The sequence below is a fragment of the Elephantulus edwardii genome, unplaced genomic scaffold (genome assembly GCF_000299155.1).
Source record: "Elephantulus edwardii isolate Elephantulus edwardi_28Jun2011 unplaced genomic scaffold, EleEdw1.0 scaffold00243, whole genome shotgun sequence".
NCBI lineage: Eukaryota > Metazoa > Chordata > Mammalia > Macroscelidea > Macroscelididae > Elephantulus > Elephantulus edwardii.
In genome coordinates, this window is record NW_006399993.1 from 704061 (window position 1) to 713769 (window position 9709).

The 9709-nt window shown below is 42.3% G+C and overlaps 2 pseudogenes; both read left to right on the forward strand.

Moving 5' to 3' along the window:
• Window positions 1-2950: 2950 nt before the first annotated feature.
• LOC102868202 lies at window positions 2951-3637 on the forward strand (annotated as a pseudogene).
• A 4121-nt stretch (window positions 3638-7758) lies between these two features.
• Window positions 7759-9709, forward strand: part of LOC102859247 — a 4549-nt pseudogene continuing 2598 nt past the window's right edge.

A 9709-nucleotide genomic window follows, 5' to 3' on the forward strand; every position in this document is an offset into this window, starting at 1 on the left:
TATAATGAAAAACATCTGTCTTAGAAGAAGTATACCCAAAGTACGAATGGAAAAAAGACTTGATCTCATACACTTTGGACATTGTCTTGGCTTGTATTGAGTCTCCTAAAATATATGTCAGGATAGCTAGGCCCTGATTCCCACCCAGGTAAGAAATAGTGGCAATTATGTAATGATGTAACCACCTCTCCTAATGTGATCATTACTAATCTTATTATATAAAAGAGTAAACTGCAACACCCTTAATCAGAGGATAGCCTAGCCTGACAGGTTGCAACATCTTTAAACAGGTCATAGCCCTAATTAGATGCAAAAGAAGCTTCTTTGTGTTGCAACCTGTAACAGGTTTTCAATCATAAAAGATAAAAACCGAGAAAACCAAGAAGAGAAGGAATTTCAATACCAAGAAAAAATAAGAGCCAGAGGGAACTCTGGTGACCTAGTGGCAAGAAGCTTCACTGAAATCCCAGAGGCACACAGTTCGAATCCACCAGATGCTCTATTGCAGAAGGAGGGGCAATCTCCTCTTGTACCAGTCAGATCTGATTTTATAATAAATAAATAAATAAATTAAAAAAACAAAAACAAAAAACCCCACCAAGAGCCAGGAACCAAGCACATCCTTTTCACCCAGATTCCTGCACTAGGAAACCTTTAAAATCAGGATACAGCCTAAACGTACATTAACAAATGAACAGATTAAGAAATTGTGGTGCATTCACACAGAAGATACTATGCAGCACTAAGGACCAACAATTTCATAAAATACTATATAAGAGAAGAGGGTCTAGAGAAAATTATGCTGACTGAACTCAGTCTCATAAGGACAAATACTGCATAAGATCATTATTGTAAAAATAGAAGAATAACTAGTTAGAGGTGTATAAATGTCCAAAAAGGCTATGGCGAAGGGGGGAGAAAGGGAGAAGGGTGAAAATCACTAGGATGGCAGAGTTTAGTGGGCAGATGGGGGTGAGATGAAGGAATCTGAAAGATTCAATGGGGACTCAAAATGATAGGGTAATAATAGGCATAGATCAATGGCAATTACTTAAATAAAATACAAAGTAGGGGCTCACAGGAGGGGAAAAATACAAGGTATATGAATTGTACAAAACACAATGTAAGTGAAAGATCATATAAAACACAATGTAACTGTACTATTGTATGCAAGCCAATAAAAAAATTTAAAAAAAACAAACCAAAAACCAGGATACACAGACAGAGGAAGCCCCCTCTTAGAACCAGTACCATAAATTAGGAGTCTAACTTCCTAAACTCTAAGAGACTGATTTTCTTTTTATTAAAGCCATCCATTTGTGTTATATCTCTTCCAGAAGCACTAAATGAATAAGATAAAATTTGGTACCTAGAAAATGGAGATATTCCTAACAGGTAGAAGCAGTTTTGGAATTGAATTAAGTAGAGACTGGAAGAGGTATATACCTAATAAATAAACCTTGGATTGTTTTTTAAGAGACTCTTAGTGCAATTGCGGACATCCAAAGCAATTCTTGTAAAGATTCAGAAGAAGTGAAGAGAGTTTTAACACTAGGGCTGGCACAGACGACTAGAAGTAGTGGTAGAGAAATAACAACAGCAGAACCAAAAGTGGAGACCATTGCAAGGTGGCACAGAAGCTAAACTATAGAAGAAGAAAGCTGAGGGTCTTTAAGCAGGAGACTCCCTGGTGGCATGGGATGCCACTTGTGGGAATGGCCATGGGGGCTTTTTGGCTTTCAGGAGCTGAGATGGAAGTAGCAGGTGGTGGATGGTAATTGGGGGCATGGCAGAAATTTGCTGATTGCCATTTGGCCAGCCTGCTGGTCCTCCTTTGACAGTAACAATTTTCTTTCACATGTCCATCTAATTAAACAAATCCATTGAAAACAAATTCCCATTCATTACAGACAACAGTATTTTTATTAACACAGTGTGAGTGATCATGTAGTGCTTGCTATATGCTAGGCCACACTGTAAATATTATTAATTTACTTGACTATGGTAGAGGGAAGCCCCTCGATGAGGTGGATTGATACAGTGACTGGAATAATGGGGGTGGATGTATCAGAGATAATAAGATTGGCACAGGATAGAGCAGGTTTTAGGGCTGTTGTACATAAGGTCGCTATGGCAACTCGATGGCACATAACAACTATCATCATACAAAGTGAAGGTACAGAGAGATTATTTAAAACTAAGAGTCAGTCAGGAGTCAAACCCAGGTAGCCCAGACACAGGGGCCAGGCTCTTATCTGCCATGTTAGTCAACTTATCCCATAGTTTAAAGGATTAAAATAAACATGATTTGCTGTCATTCTAATAATTATTTTATGACTTAGTTGACACCAGAGGTGCTTGACTACATAAAATCTCAGACAGTATCAGAAGAACTAGAGAATATTTTGTGTAATTGCAGAAGCTGAAAAAGGACTGTCCCCCCAAAATAATACTATTAATGTGAAGAGAGTCTGTATTTAGTAAGACTGCAGGTCACTGAAAGACTCTGACTTTACTGGGCACTTCTTAAAAGATGTATACTGCATTGAAACAGATAAGGAAGAGAACTGTTTAAAGGGATATATGATTAGGTATTATTGTTATGACAGGAGTCCAGAATAAAGGCTGCGTAGTGGACTTGGGGGGAGAGAATGCCTAACAATGAAAGAATTTTACTTTTTAAGGAAAAGAGTGAATTTGGGGGAGCGGGGAGGGCAGGGAGAAAAGTGCAACAATGAATGAATGGAAATCCATAGTCTGTAAGTTTTCATTAATAATAATAATAATAAAAAGGTGGAACATCCTTCCCAAGAAGAATACCATACTATGTGATCCCTACCACAAGTTCTGAAAATAAGCAGATGATTTGGCAACCACTAGAATCATTTAGTGAAAGAATTGCATGGCAACTTGTACCACTTTTAAAACTACTGGTTTTCAGTAAGCCAAGGTCGGCAACATGGCCGCGCGGTCCTTGTGGGCGGTCCAGCGGCGGGCGCAGCGCCATCAGGCCTCCAGTGCCGCGACCTGCAGCAGGGGATGGCTGCATCCTTTCAGCACCGTCACCCAGAGGACCACTGGTGAGGACTGCAGCTCAGAGGAACCCCCTGATGAGCTTGGGCCCTCTCTGGCCTAACGAGCCTTAAGGCTAAAAGCTGTTAAACTGAAGAAAGAAGTCCAGGACTTAACCGTGCGATACCAGAGAGCTGTGGCTGGTTCTGAAAACATAAGGAGGCAAACCCAGAGGTTTGTGGAAGATGCCAAGATGTTTGGAATGCAGAGTTTCTGTAAGGACTTGGTGGAGGTGGCAGATATTTTAGAGAAGACTACATAATGTATTTCTGAAGAAGCAGAGCCTGAGGACCAGAAGCTTACTCTGGAGAAGGTCTTCCAAGGGTTGTCACTTTTAGAAGCAAAGCTGAAAAGTGTATTTGCCAAGCATGGCCTGGAAAAGATGACACCCATTGGAGACAACTATGACCCTCATGAGCATGAACTCATCTGTCATGTGCCAGCCGGTGTTGGGGTGCAGCCAGGCACTGTGGCATTGGTAAGGCAGGATGGCTGCAAACTCCAAGGCTGCATCATTAGACTGGCCCGAGTGGAAGTGGCAGTGGAGTCCCAGAGAAGACTCTGAGTGGGCCTGCAAGAACTGGGTATTCTGCTGGAGAACAGTCGCCTGTGTTTCTATTATTTATTAAACTAGGTTTGTATTGTACATGAGATACTTCATGTGATCTGTTTTTTATTTAGTCATATTGGCTTTATTTCTAAGCTGTTCTATTGATTTAACATGACCTGTTTGGTCTTATCAAAAGTCTTGCCAGTGGGCATTGAACAATGTGACAAATGTTCCTATTGCTTTTATCAAAATAACTTTAGGGGAATTATTTTTAAGTTGATACTCTGATGACTTTCCACAATCTTGCTAAAAGGAAATAGTGTATGTTTATATATTTGCAACTAAAAATTCCTTTCTCTTAGTCTCTATAATAGGAATTATTTCAGTTCTTGGGGTTTTTGAGATTTTGTTAGTGAGTTTGGTTGTTTTGTTTGGGGGGCTTTGTTTTGTTTTAATGGGGTGTTTTGTTTTTAGGTTTTTGGTTTTTTTTTTAGGAAAGGAGATAATACTTTTGGGTACTTAGATAATAAAACTTTATATAGTGGCATAAATTTAGATCATTTGTGTTGATTTTTAGTACTTACAGGATTTTAGGACTTTGTCCATTTATTTTCCTTTTCACTTTTTTGTCTCTCCTAGGTAAACATTAGAGTCACCCTTGTCCCATACATTCCAGTTCCATTTGCAAGGGCTGAAATCCCGGGTGAGGCTTAGAAATAAGACAGCCTTGGGAATTCTGAGATGCTTTGTGCTCTCCAGGCAGAATGGCTGGCAGACCTTGTGCTTTCTTTGCTCTAAGCTCTTTTCAGTCTCTGAAGTTACATAATCACATCAGGGAAACTGAGGCAGCACCACAAGTTAGTAACTCAAATCCATCTGTTATAATTTACCATATGCTCCATTATGTTACTTATAAGAGGCAGTGGTCAGAACAAAGATGACAGATTCTCATGATGTGTTACATTTAATTATGCTGAAGTGTTTTTTTACTGTTTGTTCTCAAAAATCACAACCTCTTATTTTACCTTTTCCATTTTAGTCTACCCTGTGTTACCTTTCTATAAACATCTAGCTCCTCCTTTAAGTATTAACCATCTAGAGTACAGTACTTATGTTTTGTTTATTTTGTTGTTGTTGTTATTTAAGTCTTGCTTATAGCTGGTGTTCTGTAAAATATTTGTTCAGTGAATTTGTAAATGAATGAATGCTACATCTCGGACTTTTAAAAGGTTAGTTACAGATAATCCTGATGTTAAGATGCCTTATGATGATCCAGACTTGCTCTTTTAATGTTTTCTATAGCATGAAACTCTAATATATTTAGGACTGGACCTAAAGGGGGAAAAACCCCTAATAAACTGTATTTCACTGAAGACTTGAAAAAAAAAACCTACTAGTTTTCATAGTGCAACAATGAATGAATGAAAACCCAAAATCTCTGTAAATGTTCATTAAAATTAATAAAATTTAATAATTTTAAAAAACCCTACTAGTTTTCATGTTTTGTGTAGAACAAATCACTCTCTTCTATGAAATCCCATAGCCCGTGGACATCCAGTCTCCATATTCTGCAGATGCTGCCTCTCCTCATGGTTGAAGAATCAAAGAAAAAAAAATCCAAAGATTTTTTTAAAATTTGTGTGTATGTGTGTGTGTGTGTGTGCGTGTGTGTGTGTGCGCGCGTGTACCGTCAAATCAGATCTGACTGGTACAGGAGGAGATTGTCCCTCCTTCCCAGGCAGAGCATTTGGTGGGTTCGAACCGTACGCCTCTGGGATTGTAGTTGCAGTTCCTTGCCGCTAGGCCACCAGAGCTCCCCAAATCTAAAGATTTTAACAAATAGATTTTTACTTTTTTAAATGTTTCTAAAGTGGTTGCTAAATATTTGAAATATCTGCTCCCTGTGATGGCCAGAGTCTCCTGGTCAGCAGGCTCCACTGACTCCATTCTCTGCCAATATCATCTTCTTTGCTCAGAAACACTTCCACGTTCCAGATTGTCTCTTATCTCTCCCAGTGCTGGCTGGTCATTACTTCCTCATACTCCCTCTTCCAGACAGAACAAACCTCCTACTCCTGTTTGATCCTACAAATCTAGGGGAACCTGGTTTTCTCCACACTCACCTGAGTTTCCTTTCCTGATAGTTTGCCCAGGCTTTTTTTATCACATTTCACTCAGATAGGGAGCATCTTTGAGGAAATCTGGATCAGATTTTAGATTCATCTTTATTTTCCCAGGGTCCAGCACAAGGACCACACTGCTGAGAATTTGATAAACTGATCAAAGTTAGATTTGTCAGATAGAACTCTGTAAGAGTGCCATCCCACATGAGCTGGAAACACTGAGGTCTTGAGGGTATTTCTGGAGGAGAAGATGACCAAGACCTGTTTACCTTTGTCACGGAGGAAAATATGTGCAGAGAGATAAGTCTGAAGCCATAAGGGTAAACTGGAGATTGTGGGTGACCTCACCCCAAGCCTCTGACACTCCTCTACTCAACCAGACATACAAGCCTCTGACAGATATGCAGTCAGATAGCTGCACACTCCAAGAGACATCCACACATATACCACTCAAGATGCCCAGACACACAGAGATACATAAGATAAGGACACATTCCAACCAAACATGCAGATACCAAGCAACTACAAGCATCTAGATGTCTACACTCCAGCCAGTAACACACAACCCCAGTAGGAAACAGCCTTGTGCTCATATACCACAGGCATGTAACAAAAAGCATGCAATGCACCTCCAGACACAAATCCAACCAGAGCCCAGTAAAACTCTAGCAGGAAGCATACACAAGCAGGCTCCTGTACTGGCAGCAAAAGAAGCGACACACAGATGTCGATCCCACCTGCACACAGGAATTCTCTCCATCATGCTGGTTCACTACAATAACCCATTAGCCCAGGCTTCCTCTTCATCAACCAGGGAGGGGCAGCTGCTCTCTGAGGGTGGATTGATTTATCCAACTAATTAGTTCCAATTAATATTAATACACATTCTTAGCAACTACAGCAGCTCAGGCAGAGAAACCATCCATTGGGGCCATCAATCACTGTCCAAGAGGCGGCAGAGGACACACAGAAACTCCAGAGCACAGGGACAGTCCCTCAGGCACATCCCCACCCCCTATCCTCACAGCTCCACCCTGCACACCACCCCCGGAAAACTCTCAGAGGGAGTCTACCACCATCAAGCAAAGCTAGAAGCCCTAAGACTGTGAGCCCACCCTTTGTTGGGCACCTGGATCATATCTTCCAGGCCCTACAGTGAACTCCAGCTCAGTCTAAGGTCATCTCCATGCTCCTCCTCCCTCCCTGCCTTCCTCTCTCCACCCTAAGCAGGCTTTGGTGCCCACCCAGTGCTCAACCCTTTTGCTAATTCAAGTCCAGCCCAGTCTATCTGTTTCCATACCTTGAAATGCCCTATCCAAGCGGCCAAAGCACCCTTTTAAGACATGCTTCCTGGAAGGGCTTTGTCTCTTGTGACCCCCAAGCCTTGCACCTGCCAGGTGCTCAGTGAACATTCACAGAACTCAGTGGTGTGAGGAATAGAAGGGAAAATATGCACACAATTGTTACTGTCGTAGCTCAAGGACTGACATAGAGACTTGGTCTCTTGCCTTCAGTTACCTTCATCAATTTATTTTCTCATTAAGCCCCTGTAGCACTCTGTACATAAGTACACATTATGTACTAGGTGCTGAGAAAACTCAATGATCCTGACTTTAAGAGCTCAAGGTGGGAGGAAGACATAGCTAGAAAAGAAACTTATCAGAAGTAGAAAGGAGGGGGAAAGACAAGTGCAGAGAGATCCGGGGGTGAGGGACTATCTATGAGGCTCCCTGTCTTCTTCTGAGGGAGTGGACAGCAATGAGAAGGTTCCTTTCCTGAAACACCCTCCCACTGGAATAGAAGGCAAATTCTTCCTGGATTAGGGGGTTTGGGGACCTATACTTATTCACCTGCTGCCGGAGCCGCTGTGCCAGGGCTGCCATCTTCTGCAGGGCCATCTCCCTGCGCTTCTGAGCCCTGGGGATCTTGCTCTTTGCTGGAGGCTGCTGTCGGAAAAGCAAGGGAGTCCTCAACAGGGCCACCCCTAGCAGGAGCAAAAGCAGTAGCACCGACATGGAGGAGGACAAGGAGGACAGCCAGAACATTGTGAGCATGATAGCGTCTAAGCAGACAATCTGTTGCTTCCTCAAGAGCACCAGAATTTATTACCAGGGTATCCACCCACAGCTGGGACCTTGAATGGGAGAAGTCAGAGTCCTGGGTGTGACAGAACTCAGCCTTGTCTCAGCTAGTTCTTATCCCTACCTGAAATCACAGGGAACAAAGGCCCCTATCCCTCAGGCAATGCAAGGAAGAGGCTTTGGTAGACATGAGCTTGGAGAACCTTACAGGCCTGTGGCTGAGAAGGGAATGAGGCTCTGACCATAACTACTTTGCATCCCACCCCTAGACTAGAGAGCCCTAGACTGACCTTTAAGATAAAGTTCCTAGTGAAGATGCTCCTATGATTGAGAATAATTGCCAATACTCTTAATATGATGCCAAGACCCTTTGGTCCACACAAGCAGGTGGACTGAACAGTCCGTGTTTGCCCAAAGTGCTGATACTAAGGGGTGTTTGGGAACCAGGAGGGGATATCTGATAGAGTAGTTACATCACTTGTATTCCATTCCCCATGAAGTCTCAAAACAGATGACTCAAGAAGCAAAGTGGGCAGGGCTCTCAAATTGCCTGTGCCTACCATAAAGAAGACAAAGATTTCACCACTGGGCCAACTGACAGCACCATAATAAATGGAGAAGAGACTGAGGCTGTTAGCAATTACAGCTTCCTCAAATCCACAATCAACTCTCTTAATACCAGCAGTCAGGAAATCAAAAGACAAATTGCATTGGGAAAATCTGCTGTCATGGACCTCTCCAGAGTGTTGAAAAGCAATGATGTCAATCTAGATACAAAAGCGCACCTAATCCAGGCCATGGTTTTCTCAATTACTTGTTATGCTTCAGAAAGGTGGACAATAACTAAGGATGACAGAAGAAGAAAAGATGCCTTCGAGTTGTGCTGGATGGAGAAGAGTCTTGAACATACCATAGACTGCCAAGAAAACAAATAGGTCACTCCTGGAGAGGGTGAAACCAAGTCTCTCCTTGGAAGCTAGGATTTTGAAGCTCTACCTTACTTACTTTGGTCATGTGACCAGGAGAGATCAGTCCTTGGAGAAGGACATCATGCTCATAAGGGTAAACGGACAGCGCAGGAGAGGGAGACCTCGGATAAGATGGATTGGTACAGTAACTGGGGCGGTGGGAGTTGATGTGTTAGAATTAGTGAGACTGGCTCAGGACAGGGCAGGGTTCAGAGCTGCTGTACATAGGATTGCTATGCAGGCGACTCAACCAATAACATTCTATGACAGGTTTGGAAGCAGGAGTGGCGTCCACTTCCTAACCAACCTGCCTCCAAAAATTTTATGAACTTTGATAAATGTAGATAGTTGTAGAGGGTCTTCAGGCCTTTTGTTCAGAGTCATTATGAGTCGTGCTCAACTCGAAGAAAATCAACAACAACCATCACAAGTGAACTTTCAAATTCCTGATTCCCAAAGCTAGGCCCACTCCTGATCCTCAGATTCAGATTCACATCCCAGTTTTCACATCCGTAAAGACTGAGAAAAAGACTCAGACTGCAAGCTCCTGAGAGCAGAGACAAAGGCGTAGTCATCTCTGAGTCTCTGCACTAAGCTGAGGTCAAGGGAGGAGACCACAAGTTAGACAGGGAGAGTGGGAATCTGTGGGGTGAGCCCAGGAAGTGGGGAGAAAGGAGACTCCCCAGTAGAGGTGCAAGAAAGACATAGGAATATTTGAGGCTGCAGAACAGTGGGAACTTGATTTGAGGATCCCTCTACTCTTTCTCTTTTTCTTTCTTTCTTTCTTTCTTTCTTTCTTTCTTTCTTTCTTTCTTTCTTTCTTTCTTTCTTTCTTTCTTTCTTTCTTTCTTTTCTTCCTTCCTTCTTTCTCCTTCCTTCCTTCCTTCCTTCTTCCTTTCTTCCTTTTCTTTCTTC